Below are 17122 nucleotides of genomic sequence, written 5' to 3'. Positions count from 1 at the left end.
ACAGTGCTATCAAGGCTGGTAATCCCTGGTTTCCAGCAGATTTACAAATCTCAAGACAAAAGCACACCATTGTGCTTTTTCTCCTGCTCTCTGATTGGTTGGCACTCACAGAAAAACTTCTGCTGTGGTTGTCATTACTCAGTCAGCGCAATGCACAGAGCACGGTACTGCAAAAAAGAAAAAGAACAGAGAGCGAGAGCGGATAAAACTATCATGGTCCATAGCAACACATTGCTGTTATTATTATTATTGTTATTATTATTATTATTATTATTATTATTATTATTATTATTATTATTATTATTATTATGCATTTCAGACTACTCAGAGTAATGATCCTGTAATGCCATTTTACATACTCATACATGAATTTCCCTAAAAATTACATGAATTTCCCTCAAAATATGATCATATACAGTTAGTTCAAATAGAAAGGAAAGTGCCCATGAGTCACATTTACTAATAGGGAGTTTGTCATTACAGAGCTGATTTCCAATTGATGAACTTGAGTTACCTTATTACATTTTATGATTGTAATTTCCAAATGGGAACAGGTAACATGTTCATGTTTGGTGTTTCTGGAAATGGAATTCAAAATTCTAACTTATGGTAAAGTCTGATTTAAATTGCAAATTTGAAAGTGCCACTTTTAGACTGTTGACATTTTCTTGCCGTACTGCACTGGTCATAGAAGGCACCAGGCATTTCCCCTGTGGGCCAGAGGGATGGGGGCTACTTTTTTGCCCACTGGGCCTCTTTTCTTACTGGGGGCTTGTTTTGCAGCAGTGCTGCAAAATCAACCCTCTGTAAGAGAAGCGGGAGCGGCGCTAGCAACCCCCCACTCCCAGGGCCGGTCAAGCAGTAAGCTACTAGGGCTGATTGCTGACCCCGGGCTGGCCCTGGTGATATGACTGGATGTAGCTGACAGTTGGGCTTTGTAAATTCCTCCTAGACAGCCACCCACAATGGGGAGCTTAGGTGTGGCAGATGGGCCATCACTTACAGGATGGGAGGGAGGAGCTGGGCCCAGATACACTTATACTTGAATAAACTGTGTCCTTTCTCACCACAAAGGGCTGCATACACCCAGTAGTTAGTCTGATGGCAGGGCATCTGTGGACTTCAAAGGCATGTTTCTAAGACCTTCTCCCCACTTCAAACATTAGACACCAACTCTTCAGTACACTTCTGGATTTGTGGATACTCTGCCAGGAAGAAGGGGTGCTGTGCTGCTGAAAGAACAGCCACTTTGCTGCACTGCTGGTCAGAAGAAACTGCTGCCCTGCTGTACTGATCTGATATCTGCTGTCCTCTTGCCTTGAGAGGAAGAACTGGACCTGCAAAACTATATTGAATCCAGGGCTCCCAGAGTGACTCCAAGGACTAATCTACTGGCCACCTCATCTGAGCCTCAGGGAAATAAAAGGCTTTCCAACATCCTGCACCAGCCCCTGGACCCAGCTGCAGTGCTTTACTGGCCCCCAAAGGGTGCTTCTCAAGTCCTGGACCATTGGTGTAGCTCAGTGAGTTGAAATCAAGCTTTTGGGCTCTTTGCGACGAGCCTGTTCGCACTAAGACCTCGCCGTTCGCATTGCAATCCAGCGCTAAGCTCTGTCAGCCCAAATCTTTGTGCTCCAGCATCAATCGCTCGCGGGGACTGCCAATGTGAATCTTCAGCAAAGCCTGTACATCATGTCGGCTGGCTCTTTGCTCCATGCCGACAGTCTCCAGCGACACTCTCTCTTCTTCTTGTGGCACTCTTCATATCGAACGGGACTCTTGACATGGACTTGAGAAGGTAAACTCAGTGGGCCTAACCTGGTGACTGTATCCGACCTGCTCTCCATCGCTATGACCTTGTCCATCACTACCAGATATCTTGAGTTGGCCCTTTTTGCTTTCTGGAGCTATCTGCACTAAATTCTTTTAAACTTCATATCACCGGCTCTACTGGTTGGATTTTTGTTGTTTTAGTCTTGTTTTATATATTGCATTCAATATATTTTTCTAACTTAGGGCCTCATTAGGATGGTGGTGAATCCGCATCCTCCGGGCCGGCGGAAGCCACCGCCGGCCTGGAGGATGCGGATACACCGCCGCGGCCACAGAATACACCCACTGCCAGATTAGGGTGGTGGTGGGATTGCGATGGGACCAGCGGCGGACGGCAGGTCCGTCCGCCGCTGATCCGTAGGTTGTGGAGGGCCATTTGGTGGTGGTGTCTGCAAGACAGCGTCAGCCAAATTAGGATGTGCATCGTCACATGCTTTTCCACGGCGGCTTTTCGGCCGTGGAAAACCTTCTGGTCTTTGGTGTTTGGGGGCCCGGTGCAGGCCCCCAGGGTGTCGGGGGTGAGGGGTGCACATGGGGGGTACCTATGGTACCACCCGGCATTTACATGCACAAAGCGTCAGGCACCTCGAGGTGCCTGCCGCTTTGTGCATGTAAATGTCAAACATGCATTTTTAACCTTGCGGCGGGTGCTGCTTCAAGCATCCTCCGGGCCGGCGGAAGCCACCGCCGGCCTGGAGGATGCGGATTCACCGCCGCGGCGACAGAATACACCCACCGCCAGATTAGGATGGATCCAGCGGCGGATGGCAGGTCCGTCCGCCGCTGATCCGCGGGTTGTGGAGGGCCATTTGGTGGCGGTGTCTGCAAGACACCGTCAGCCAAATTAGGATGTGCATCGTCACATGCTTTCCCACAGCGGCTTTTCCGCCGTGGAAAAGCATGTAGTCTTTGGTGTTTGGGTGTCGGGAGTGGGGGGTGCACATGGGGGAACCTATAGTACCCTCCAGCATTTACATGCACAAAGAGGCAGGCACCGCATGGTGCCTGCCGCTTTGTGCATGTAAATGTCAAACATGCATTTTTAACCTTGCGGCGGGTGCTGCTTTAAGCAGCACCCGCTCCAAGGTTAAAGATACAGGATGTGACCGGCGGGGTGGCGGTCACATCCTAATTGCACCGGAGAGATCGCCGCTGCCACTGCGGACGGTCCCTCCACCTCGGGGGTGGCGGACGGACGCAGGTCCGTCCGCTATCCTAATGAGGCCCTTAGTGTGGGATTCTTTTTGCGTGGTGGTTTTTGATTTTTGACTGTTTGAAGTGTTGCAAGAAAACTTTACATATTCCCTCTAAGTTAAGTCTGACTGCTCTGTGACAAGCTACCAGGGGGTTGAGCACAGGTTCATTTTTGTTCATTGTGGGTCTGCTTGGGCCTTACCCTGACAAAGATTGTGGTTGCTGCTTGACCAGGGCTCACACTCCAGTTAACCAGTAACCCTATTTATCAGAGGTGGGAAGTCACCTACCCCACATAATAATCACATTTCTTACAAATGCTATGTAAGGATGAGATGTTGCCTGGTTGGACAGTATGTTGAAGTACCGTGTTTGTGTTGTTTCAGCATATCTGGTTGCAAGAGAGGTTGGTAAGATATCAGCACCCAAAAATAAACAGGGAGAACTTAAGACTGAAGTATTTTGTGTCTTTGACAGACCATGAAGTATGCTCAGACTTTGCATAACAATGGTGCGCAAAAGTTTCCATCAATCAATCAATAAATCAATCAATCAGGATATGTAAAGAGTGCTACTCACCCATGAGGGTCTCAAGGCGCTGGGGGAGGAGCAGCTCCGGATCAGTTGAAGAGCCAGGTCTTGAGGTCTTGAGGTCCTTCCTGAACATGTGCAGGGTTGGGGAGCATCTGATGTTCACAGGGAGCTTGTTCTAGGTCTTGGCTGCGATGTAGGGGAAAGCTCTAACACCTGTTCTGTTTCTGCTGATGTGGGGGACCTCTGCCAGGACAAGGTCAGCAGAGCGGAGGTTCCTCTTGGGTAAGTGGAAGGAGACTCTCTTATTTGGGTCCGATGTTGTTGAGGGATTTGTAGGTGAGGGTGAAGAGTTTGAAGGTGACCCTCTTCTCGACAGGGATCCAGTGGAGGTCTTGTAGGTGTTGGGTCATGTGTTTGTGATGTGGTATCCAAAGTACAAGTCTGGCTGCGGCGTTCTGGATGGTTTGGAGTTTGTGTAGAAGAGTTCTGTTAATGCAGGCATATAGTGCGTTGCCATAGTCCAGTCTGCTGGTTATGAGCGTGTCGGTGATGATCCTTCTGCAGTTGAGGTGTGTAATCAATTTGAAGGTCTTGCAGAGGAAGTGCAGGCAGTTGAAACTGGTGGAAGCGACGGTGTTGATCTAGCGGTTCATGGAGAGGGAGGAGTCGAGGATGATGCGGAGGTGTCATGCAAGGTCTGTAAGGGTGGGTGGGTTCCCGAGAGTGGAGGGCCACCATGTGTTGTCCCAGGTGGAGGTGCAGAGTCCAAGGATGCGGACCTTGGTCTTCTCTGAGTTGAGCTTCAGGCTTCCATCCAGGCTTCCATTCAGGCTTCCATCCAGGTTGCGACGATCTTCATTCCTTCATGGAAGCAGAGTATGGTGTCTACGGGATTCTTCATGAGTGAGAGCATGAGCTAGGTGTCATCAGAATAGGATATTATGCTGAGCCCATGCTGTCTGACGAATGCAGCGAGGGGTGCCATGTAGATGTTAAAGAGCGTGAGGCTGAGAGATGATCCTTGGGGTACTCCGCAGTTGATATTGGTGGGTTTTGAGAGGAAGGGAGGGAGTTTTATCCTCTGGGTTCTGCTGGAGAGAAAGTATTGGACCCCGTCGAGGGCGGCTCCTTGTATCCCTGCGTTGTGGAGTCTGGCTGCGAGCGTGCAATGGGAAATGGTGTCAAAGGCTACAGAGAGGTCGAGAAGGATGAGGGCTGCAGTGTGTCCCTGGTTGAGTAGCATGGGGATGTCGTCAGTGGTGACAAGGAGGGTGGCCTCGGTGCTGTAGTTGCTGCGGAATCCAGACTGGGAGGCGTCTAGGATGGAGTTATCTTCGATGAAAGAAGTCAGCTGGGCGTTTACGAGTCTCTTTGGCTGTGAAGGGGAGGAGAGAAATGGACCAGAAATGTTTAAGGTCTGTTGGTTTGGCTGTTGGTTTCTTGAGGAGCGGTTTATCCTCTGTCCGCTTCCAGTTGTCTGGGAAGATACCAGAACTGAAGGAGGCGTTGATGTTCCATCCTAGTTCGGGTGCAATGGCGGCGATGGCCCTGTGAAATATGTGCGGTGAGCAGGGGTCCGTTGGTGCTCCTGAATGAGTTTTCTTCATGGTCGCAGTGATGTGTTCGACTGTGGCAGGATTCCAGGTCATGATGATTGGCTTATCTGCGGCAGTGTCGAGGGGAGTGGTGTCTGGTATCTGTTCACTGAAGTTGTCGTAGAGGCCCTTGATTTTAAGATGAAAGTAGGAGCTGAGTTTGTCGCAGAGTTCCTCGGAAAGTGTGATGTCTGTGGCCTTGCTGGGCATTTAGCGAACTGCTGTATGACATGGAACAGTTCCTTGGCGTTGGTCGCGTTGGTCTGGACTTTGTCTCTTGTGAAGGTCCGTTGGTGTCTCTTATTCGCTGGTGGTATTCCTTCAGGGTGCTCCTGTGGTTGTTCCGTGCTTCCATAGTTTTCTGGTTTCACCAGGTTTTCTCTAGGCATCTTCACAAACGCCTGGCTTCTTGTAGTTCTGTGGTGAACCAGGCAGACTTCCGAGGGCGTCGTTTGGCGGGGTGGCAGAGGGGTGCGAGCTGGTCGGCGTAACAGGAGATCCAGCAGTGGAATTATTTTGCTGCGGAGTTGGTGATGGTCATGGCGATGGGGGGGTTTGGTGGATGGTGGTGTTGAGGTGTTCCTCTAGGACCTTTGTCCAGTTCCTTTGTGGTGGGCACAGGGTTGGCTTGGGTGCGTTGGTGGCGTTGAAAGTGAAGTGGACGCAGTGGTGGTTCATCCAGAGTGGCTGGGTGGTGTGGCTGAAGCGGATGTTTGTCCCTTCTGCAAAGATGGGGTCGAAGATGTGTTCAGCTCTGTGAGTGGGCATGTTGACCAGCTGCTTCAGTCCGAGGTTGGCAAGGTTTACGAGGAGAGTGGTGGGGTCAGGTTCATTCCAGTTGTCGAGGTGGATGTTCAGGTACCCGAGTAGCATGTAGTCCGTGGGGGTGATGGCGTGGGGTGCTGCGAGCATGGTGATGGTAGTTGTAGACTGGGTTTGAGGTCCCGGTGGTCTGTAAATGAGGGTGCCTTGTAGCGTGGTCCTGGGCCTGGTATGGATCTGGATGTGGAGGTGTTCAGTGTTGGAGTGGGGGTCACTTGTGCTGGATGTGGAGAGTCAGAAGGGGGTCTTGTGAGCAATGGCATGTCCTCCTTCTGGGTGGTGGGGGCGGTCCTTCCTTCGGATATTGTAGCCGTCAGAGATGGCAGTGGTGATATCAGGCTGGAGGTGACATTTGTCCAGGTTTCAGTCAAGAAGGCGACTTCGGGTGAGAGGGTGTCGATCAGGTCCCAGATCTCTACGGCGGGTCAGTGCAGAAAGCGCATATTGATGAGGATGCATGTCAGGGTTCCGGCGGTGCCTGCATCATGTGGGTCTTCAGCGGTTGTGAGGACTTTGTTGATGGTGAAGGATCTATGGCAGTGTCTGCACGAAAACTGTCCATGGGTGGTGTTTGGCGATGATCTTTTGCAGTCGGGGTGTCTTTCGTGATTGAGTGTGTGGAGGGTGGTGGATTCGTAGCAGTGGGGTCTAGGAGAGCCAGGGTTCCTGGCACAGATGTGTTTGTTTTAGGCCCGCCTTCGGCACACCAGTAGCGCAACCGTTCAGCGGCCACCATTAAGTAGGGGAAGGTGGGAGGGGCGTGCAGCAACTGGGAAGCGGGTGCGGGGCAGGAACGGCGGGAAAATGCAAGGGGAAACAGAAGGGTACCAGAGAGAGGGGCACAAGAGACAAATTACAATGCAGGCCATAAATTAAATGAAAGAACAAACGCAGAGGCAAAATGAATATAATTAGGTGAAATCCACTCAGAGACGTGCCAGGAAGAATGAACAAGAAACTTGAAATATTCGAAAGTTAAAAATGTATTCATAGTAAAAAAAAGCCAACTATATAGGGGGATTGATATTGGGTTATTTACTTCTGTGGGTACACCACCCTGTACACTGCCTTAAATCTCCTTTAAATTACAGCCAAAGACTTTGTCAAATCGAAATAGCAATGAAACTAGGTATAAAGGCACTCAGATGTAAGGATCTCCTTTCTGACATTCTTAATATGGCACTATTTTCAATTTATATTATACTTATGGTAAGAAGGGCCTGTTCATATTTTCTGTTGGACAGGCCACATGAAGGGCCGCTCCCCCCGGGCCAACCAGGCCTGAGTCCAGTCCCGCAAATACCACACACCACCATTGCACGTCCTCCGTCCCCTCAGGGACCCCTGCCCTCGAGCATGTCGACCTCGTGGGTCCGATCCACTGCCAGCCCACGCGCCCAGCCTAGGGCGCCATCTTGGACACTCCACCACGAGGCCGCCTGGCCCCCGATCGACCTCGACCCTGGGCCTGGCCCGGCCTCAGACATTCCGGCACCACCCTCCACCCAGGAGGTGAGCGGGCTACTTGGCAAGTCAATGGGAGAAAGAGGTGCCGATGGCTCTCCCCCACCAAGTGCCGCTCGGCCATCGCCTCCCCGGGCGCTGGCTCCACCCCCCTGCTGGGTGTCTGGACTCCCTCATCCCGGACCTCCCGACCTCCAAGTGCGAGGGTCCGGACATCAAAGCACGCCAGCCCTATAACTGGGGCAGCTCCAGAGCAGGAAGGCAGTTGTATCTTGGAGTCGAGAGACGTAAAGAGGAACTCATCCTGGACGGACTACTGGCGCTGCCGTAGCTCTGTCTTGTGCACCATCATCCTGCCTGTTGGCGCTGCCACAGCCGTCGTAATCTTCATCACCTTCATCGTCGTCGGGACCTGCTGGCGTGGCCGCGGACCGTTGTAACCGCCATCTTCACCGGGACCTGCAGGCTCCGCCGCGGACCGTCGTTTTCCTTCGTCCATCTCGGGACCTGCCTGGCTCCGCCGCGGCCCGATCATCTAGAACGCCGAGCTCGAGGATTGAGAGCTATTTTCCACTCATTGGTAACAAAGACTGTCCCGCTACCCCTTTCCTAAACTAGAGACTAGAACCGAGGGGACCCCTGAGTCCAGACCTCCTTGTATCCATCATCGTAACCTAAGAATTGCATATAAAGTCTCGTTAACCTTCAACCTTGTGTGGTGTCCGTCTGTGGGGGGGAAGTTACTTATCTGTACAGTCGTTGGAGACGGCTCTCCCTGGAGACCTCTCCCCGTAACCTCGGCCGACCCTCCCGGTCCGTCTAACATTGGTGGCCAGCGGCGCGATCCGAATCACCGCATAAACGTACAGAGAGTAGCTCACCCCACGACGAAGTCACAATGACCACGAAAGAGAGCGGATCAACTGAGAAATTCCAAATGGAGAAATTGGAGGAGTACAACCATCGTGAACTAAAACAATTCTGCATCGAACTGGGTATCGCTACCACCGGACTGAGTACCAAGGACGATTTTAAGCATGCCCTAGAATCTTGGGCAGAAACCGGGGCTGCCGGAACCCCTGATCAAAGCACCGCAGAAAAAACGACCACGGCCCCTGAAGGACAAAGAACGGGTCTCTCGCAAGACGAGATCCAGGAAAGAGAAAGAACCCGACTACACGAACTAGAAATGGCCCGACTCAAAATGGACGTCGAACTTAAGTTGGCCGAACAAAAAATCAACTTAGAGCACCTGCGTCTCCGAGAAGAAAGAGAGGAGAAACAGAGACAAAGGGAGCTCGAGGAAAAGAAACTAGCGTACGAACACGAACGGAACCTAGCCGAGATCAACCTACGCAAGCAGAATAAAGAAGCAGGGGTGACCGAGCGACCCCCCACCTCAGGGGCCACAGACAAAAAGGTACACATCCCCAAGGATGTTGTCCGAGAATATTTCAGAGAGGACGACATCCAGCAATGGTTTAAAGCCTATGAAATCGCTATGACTGCACACCGGATCGATAGAAGCGACTGGGGAGCCGGTCTTTGGGGAAGATTCCTCAATGAGGGCCGCGACACCCTGCTACAGCTCCCGGACCACCAGATGACCTCCTACGACCATATGAAAGCGGCACTCCTCACCCGCTATGGTCTCACCCCCGAGATGTACCGTCAGAGGTTCCGAGACTGCACCCGCATCCCGGGTACAACTTGGGTGGACTATGTAACATACTTTAGCCGAGCCTTCGAGGGCTGGATCCGAGGAAGCAACGTCACGACCTACGAGCAACTATTTAATCTGATGGTATGGGAGCATCTGTCGAACAATTGCTTCATTGAACTCCGCCAGCACCTCCTCGACAGCAAGTTAACGGATCCCCGGCAGCTCGCAGCCGAAGCTGACCGGTGGGAGATCACCAGAGTGGGCCGGAATGGGTCCTACGAACAGAACCGGAACAACAATGGTCAGCACCGACCCAGAGGAGGAGGAGGGGGCCAAGGGCGGGGAAGAGACAACGCCCCGGTCGCCCCCGCTACCAACACCACCCCCCCGGCCAACCGGGGCAGCACCCCAGCGCGACCGGGGTACAGAGCCAATGTCACGTGTCACCGATGTCAACGAGTCGGCCACTATGCGAACGACCCAAACTGCCCGCAGTACCAGAGCCCAAGACCCCGCCAAGTGGCCGCTGCAGCCCTAGGGGAAGAACAGATCTCCGAGGAGCAGGAAGACTACGAACAAGAGCATCAAGAGTGGGAGCCAGCCGCCATGGCTCTAGCCTGCTTAGGGGGGAAAGACATGGTCCCGCGGGTCCCCCTACCCGCTAACACCCAGAAGTACAGCCAATGGGTGAGCATCAATGGACGCCAGGCCGAAGCCCTTTGTGACACCGGGGCCAGTGTAACAGCCGTCCGCTGTCACCTGGTGGCCCCAGAACAGTATCTACCGAACATTCTCTGCCCTGTACGATCAGCCGATAACTCGGAAAGCCTGTGTCGGATGGCCTGCGTCCCCTTCGAATGGGGGGGGGTCTCCGGCATGTTGAAAGTAACGGTCCGAGACGATGCCCCCGTAGACTGCCTCCTGGGCAATGACCTGGAAAGCTCTCCGTGGGCCGCCGTGGAGCGAAAGGAACACCTGGGGATGTTGGGCGTCCCAGACTGGGCGTGCGTCACCACCCGTTCCATGGCCGCCCGTGCCAACCACCGCCCAGAAGAACCCGAATGGCCGGCGCCACCACCTCCGGTCGCCCCAGCCGAAAACACCGACCGTAACATTCCCTCCGAACCAGCTCAACCTACCGACCTCGCTAACCTCGACCAGTGGCCTCAAGAAGGGGGGCCCACGCAAGAACAATTTCGCCAAGAACAGAAGACCTGTCCCTCCCTCGAGGGACTCCGCCAGCAAGCGCTCGCCCAAAGCGCAGGGGATACCTCCGGAACTCATTGGGTCTACTGGGACAATGATCTGCTGTACAGCGAGCAAAGAATCGCCGAGCTGGGGAGCAACCGAGTACTAGTGGTACCCCTCCGTTTCAGAGACTTCCTGTTAAACCTGGCCCACGATGTCCCCCTGGCAGGACATCTGGGACAAGATAAAACCTACAGTCGCCTAGTGACCCACTTCTTCTGGCCCAAAATGAGGAACGATGTGCACCAGCATTGCCGATCTTGCCCCACGTGCCAAGCCAGTGGAAAGAGCGGCCGCAAACTAAAGGCCCCCCTGCAACCTTTTCCCGTGGTCACTACCCCGTTTGAGAGAGTCGGAATAGACATTGTGGGGCCCTTGGACCCACGCACAAAACAAGGCCATCGATTCATCTTGGTGCTAGTGGACCACGCCACCCGCTACCCTGAGGCTGTTCCTCTGCGAACTGTGACAGCCCCGGTAGTCGGCCGGGCCCTGATGGGGATCTTCTCCCGTGTGGGCTTCCCCCGAGAAGTCGTCAGCGACAGAGGCACGAACTTTATTTCCAAATACATGAAGTCCCTCTGGCAACAGTGCGGGGTCACCTACCGATTCACAACCCCCTATCACCCTCAAGGGAACGGACTCGTTGAGCGGTTCAACCGCACGCTAAAGGGAATGATCGGGGGGTTGGAAGAGCCCCTCCGTCGCCAGTGGGATGTGCTGCTGCCGTGCCTCCTCTTCGCGTATCGAGAGGTCCCCCAGAAATCCCTGGGCTTCAGCCCATTTGAACTGCTATATGGACACCCAGTGCGAGGGCCGCTCAGTCTCGTCAAAGAAGGCTGGGAGATGCCTCCGTTAAAGAACCCTCCAGATGTCTTCCGGTACCTCCTCACCCTCCGCAACCAGACCCGGCGGTTCAGAGAACTAGCGAAGGCCAACCTAGAGGCCAGTCAAGAGGACATGAAAAAATGGTATGACCAGAACGCCTCATCCATTGAGTTCGAACCTGGCCAACAGGTATGGGTGATGTCCCCCACTGAGCCATGCGCCCTACAAGACAAATGGACGGGGCCCTTCAAAGTAATAGAGCGCAAGGGTCCTGCCACCTATCTCATCGACATGGAATCCTCCCGGAACCCTCTCCGGGTCCTCCACGCTAACAGACTAAAGCCCCACTTTGTGCGAACAGAGCTCAGCCTCCTGATGGCCACAGACACTGGGGTTGAAGAAGACTCCGAGCCTCTCCCTGACCTCCTACGGACTCAAGAGCAAGACGGCTCCGTGGATGGGGTCCGGCTCTCAGAGGCCCTCACCAGAGAACAACGCCAAGAGTGTCAAGCCCTCCTATCACAGTTCGCCAGTCTGTTCTCCCTCACCCCAGGTGTCACTTCCTGGTGTGTGCACGATGTGGACACCGGGGACAGCCCCCCTATCCGCCACCGGGCCTACCGCGTGCCGGACCGGGTACGGGCCTGCATCCAGGAAGAAATAGCCAAGATGCTCACGCTCGGGGTCATCGAGCCCTCAGACAGTCCCTGGGCCAGCCCTGTCGTACTGGTCCCCAAAGCAGCTGCCCCCGGCACCACACCAGAACTCCGGTTCTGCGTCGACTACCGGGGCTTGAATGCGGTCACCAGAACAGACGCGCATCCCATCCCCCGGGCAGATGAACTAGTCGACCGAATGGGAGCTGCCCGCTACCTCAGCATCTTCGACCTGACAGCAGGCTATTGGCAGATCGGCCTCACACCACGGGCGCAAGAACGTTCTGCCTTCTCCACCCCCGATGGCCATTACCATTTCACGGTCATGCCCTTCGGCATGAAGAATGCCCCAGCAACATTCCAACGGCTCGTCAATCAGGTCCTGGCGGGGCTCGAAGGATTCAGCGCCGCCTACCTAGACGACATCGCTGTATACAGCCACCATTGGACCGAGCACCTCCACCACCTCCGAGCAGTGCTGCAAGCCCTTCAGCGAGCTGGCCTCACGATCAAGGCCAGCAAGTGTCAAATTGGGCAAGGGTCTGTAACCTACCTCGGACACCAGGTGGGAAGCGGCCTAGTGGCCCCTCTACAGCTGAAAATTGCCGCCATCCAGGCCTGGCAGCCCCCCATCACCCAAACCGAGGTACGAGCCTTCCTGGGCCTCACGGGCTATTACCGAAGGTTCGTGAAAGACTATGGTACCATAGTGGGGCCCCTCACAGAACTCACGTCAAAGAACCAGCCCAAGAAAGTCACCTGGACCCCAGAGTGTCAAACTGCATTTGAACAATTGAAGGCCGCCATGTGTTCCGCCCCTGTGCTCCAGGCCCCAGACTACAGCCGGGAGTTCGTCGTCCAGACGGACGCCTCCGACCAGGGCATTGGGGCAGTCCTGTCTCAAGTGAACACCGAAGGCCTTGATCAACCGGTGGCCTTCATCAGCCGGAGACTCCTACCACGGGAGCAACGCTGGAGCACCATAGAGAGGGAAGCCTTCGCTGTGGTATGGGCCCTCAAGAAGCTCCGGCCCTACCTTTTTGGCACCCACTTTCGGGTGCAGACCGACCACCGACCCCTGCAGTGGCTGATGCATATGCGGGGGGAGAACCCAAAGTTGCTACGCTGGTCCATCTCCTTGCAAGGTATGGACTTCACAGTCGAACACCGGCCTGGGTCAGATCACGCCAACGCGGATGGCCTGTCCCGGTTTTTCCGCCTCGACGAGGAGAGTCCCCAAGAGGATGGGTAACTCTCCCCGCCTTCAGCTGGGGGGGACGCATGTTGGACAGGCCACATGAAGGGCCGCTCCCCCCGGGCCAACCAGGCCTGAGTCCAGTCCCGCAAATACCACACACCACCATTGCACGTCCTCCGTCCCCTCAGGGACCCCTGCCCTCGAGCATGTCGACCTCGTGGGTCCGATCCACTGCCAGCCCACGCGCCCAGCCTAGGGCGCCATCTTGGACACTCCACCACGAGGCCGCCTGGCCCCCGATCGACCTCGACCCTGGGCCTGGCCCGGCCTCAGACATTCCGGCACCACCCTCCACCCAGGAGGTGAGCGGGCTACTTGGCAAGTCAATGGGAGAAAGAGGTGCCGATGGCTCTCCCCCACCAAGTGCCGCTCGGCCATCGCCTCCCCGGGCGCTGGCTCCACCCCCCTGCTGGGTGTCTGGACTCCCTCATCCCGGACCTCCCGACCTCCAAGTGCGAGGGTCCGGACATCAAAGCACGCCAGCCCTATAACTGGGGCAGCTCCAGAGCAGGAAGGCAGTTGTATCTTGGAGTCGAGAGACGTAAAGAGGAACTCATCCTGGACGGACTACTGGCGCTGCCGTAGCTCTGTCTTGTGCACCATCATCCTGCCTGTTGGCGCTGCCACAGCCGTCGTAATCTTCATCACCTTCATCGTCGTCGGGACCTGCTGGCGTGGCCGCGGACCGTTGTAACCGCCATCTTCACCGGGACCTGCAGGCTCCGCCGCGGACCGTCGTTTTCCTTCGTCCATCTCGGGACCTGCCTGGCTCCGCCGCGGCCCGATCATCTAGAACGCCGAGCTCGAGGATTGAGAGCTATTTTCCACTCATTGGTAACAAAGACTGTCCCGCTACCCCTTTCCTAAACTAGAGACTAGAACCGAGGGGACCCCTGAGTCCAGACCTCCTTGTATCCATCATCGTAACCTAAGAATTGCATATAAAGTCTCGTTAACCTTCAACCTTGTGTGGTGTCCGTCTGTGGGGGGGAAGTTACTTATCTGTACAGTCGTTGGAGACGGCTCTCCCTGGAGACCTCTCCCCGTAACCTCGGCCGACCCTCCCGGTCCGTCTAACATTTTCCATTCCAATTGTGGTATGTACTGGAAGTAACTTTTACTTTACAGTGATCCAGTTCCTTTCTCATGGACGTACTTTATTGCAAAAAGGTATCCAATAGTCTCAAACGTCACTTATTTAAGATGGTACCTCCTTTGTTCAGTTTGGATGCCCTCTCCCTGCTTTTAACTACACCCTTGTCCTCTCCATTTACAACCACCAATCTTCAAAGGACATCTCTATCTCGGGGCCCTCATCTGAGACAATCCTTCTGTAGGAACTAGCTCCAGTTTTTTTTCACCTGAAAACTGAAAAGAGAATTGTGTTATATTTACAAGGCTGTTCAGAGTCAGATTTGACTTAGGAAAGCTTTGTTATGTTTGCTCTTCCAACCCTGGCTTTTGTGTGAATTACCTCTGCACTGACAGCTGCTAGATGCTTTCCTTTGTTGAACACCCATCCTGGTCTGATATTGCTTGAGGTCCCTTCTGTAAGGGGTCTAGCCTAGCACTCTGGAATAGATTGTTCCCATGAAGAGGAGGTGTCAGTAGAGATTTGCATTAGGTGGGTCTCTTTCTAGTGTGGCATGGTGGGAAGAAAAGTGATTGACTGTGACTGAGATTAATCTACACAGTTCATTCATCTCATTGTTGTTGTTGCTTTTGTTAAAGCATCCAGCTGGGACCAAGCAGAATAAATTGAATAGTCCGCAACCAAACCTGTATAGGAACTACGAAGATAACTTTACCAAAGTTCTTATTCTACACAGTGAATTCCATTTTAATAGCATCTTCTTAACCTATCAAACGTTACTGAGTTAAAGATTTACAGCCAGATTCATCAAGCGAAATGCGCTCGCAAAAGGGCCAGATTCTGAGAATCTGGCCCTTTGCGAGTGCAATTTTTGCATTTGGGATTCATCATCCCAAATGCAAAAATCGCTAATAAAGAATTCGCAAATTTGCGAGGATTAGCATTTAAGGAATCTCTATTAGAGATTCCTTAAATGCTATTCATGAAACATTTAAAAATTGTGATTTCGCAATTTAGGACCGCTGTTTACCACGAAGTCAAACCTCGTGGTAAATAGCGAAAACTTAGAAAAATGCATTTAAATGCATTTTTCTAAGTTGCATGTTACACACACACATGTCCTTTGGACATGTGTGTGCACAACATCAGTGTAAATTCACATTTCAGGGGTGCTACAGGGTGTCCTCTGGACACCCCTGCACCCTTGAAATAGCAATTTCATTTTGCGAATCGCTATTTGCGATTAGCAATTTGCGATTGTCTTCCCATTCAATCCTATGGGCCTCTAGGCCCATAGGAATGAATGGGGAGATATTCCTTAATTGCGGCTCGCAATTTGCGAGTCGCAATTAAGGAATAATTAGAAAGCGCTATTTCTTGAGTGATTTCTTGATGAATAGCATTTTGCTATTCCTTAATAGCGAATCGGTAAATTTTGCTATTAAGGAATCGCAAAATGTGTTCTTCATGAATCTGGGTGTTAGAGCATAATTCAAATTAGCAATCTGCTCCTATATTTCTAGCAGTAATCTTTTAGGTGAAGGTGGGAAATTATATCATCCTCGCTAACACATATTTATTTGTACTCTACACAGCTCTAATCTGAGCACAGACTATTGATTTAGTTTAGCGACAGATATTACAATGTAGGAAAAGATTTCTGTCAGTGTAAACTGGGCATATGTAGCTAAGGTCGGTTTAGCCAGATGACAACAATTATGAATGGTGCATACATTTCAGTTAATTCTGCACAATCATGCATGTGAGACATGAATTAGTTATTGCAATGGGGAAGACTAAAACACCATGAATTTAACTATGGCTTTTGAATGCACTTTTAAGTTCTTTTCTTACGATTAGCACTTTTATTGGCCGGGGTAACATGTTTCATAACCTCACACTGGGCACAACTGTTTAGAACTTCATAACATTGACTGCACCTAACTGACTGCTATGTACTTGAGAGCAATGTTCACTGTAAGGTGCATTTGATCTTTAAATTTCAACTAAGTTTGGCAAATAAATGGTCTGCCATTTAGCTCTTCTCCAAATTACTTACTGAATAAACACATCCTCTTTTAATCACGTTTTCATTTCCTTATGCATTTAGAAGGCTACCTTATTTAGATGTTTTCAAGTAGCTGTAAATACTATCCATGAATGATAAAAAATAATCACCGTCATTGATAAGAATTCAAAATATCTAGGTATTCAATAGCATAGTTGTTGTGTTGTATCCACAGGACAGGAAAAATTATATGACCTGGTGTTGTCTGTTTTATATTTTATTTCGCTGGATGTATAATTTTGCATATGTTTGTAGTAGCTCCTACAGTCTCCTTCTTCTGCACCTCTGTTTGTAAACCTTGGATTGTTGGGCTGATGGAGTGAGCCCTATTTGTAAACCAGTGGATGCTAGTTGCACACCGACTGCATTGTGAACAGCTTTGTATGTTAGTATGAAGTTTTGCTCCCATGTCTACATACAAATTGTTCTAAGGAATCAAGTCAACCTGCTCGTTTATTGCAATGATATTGAGACCGAAATGTATGTCTAGAATAAAACTAATATAATAGACTAGATACTGACCTTTCCTTTCAAATGGGCACCGACAAAAAAATGACATTAAAGCATGCAGAGATATGCACCGATACATGAAAATGAATTTAAGATAAATGTTATAAAGCGCTCCATTGCCCGTGGGCATCTTGGCACTAATCCAGCAACAGAAGGATAGAAGGAGAAGAAAGAGTAAATGACAAGATTAGAATCTACAGATTAAAAAAACAAGTTTTAAGTTTCTTTCTGAAGGAAGACAAGGAGGAGCATGTTTTAAGATAGAGTGCTAATGTATTCCACCGTTTGGTTATTCCATGGATGAAGCTTCTTCTGCCCCAACAAACTCTTTGAAGTTTAGGAATGATAAGAATGAA

This window comes from Lissotriton vulgaris, chromosome 3_1, assembly GCF_964263255.1.
Source record: "Lissotriton vulgaris chromosome 3_1, aLisVul1.2, whole genome shotgun sequence".
NCBI classification, from domain to species: Eukaryota; Metazoa; Chordata; class Amphibia; order Caudata; family Salamandridae; genus Lissotriton; species Lissotriton vulgaris.
Note: the sequence above shows the minus strand (reverse complement) of the source record.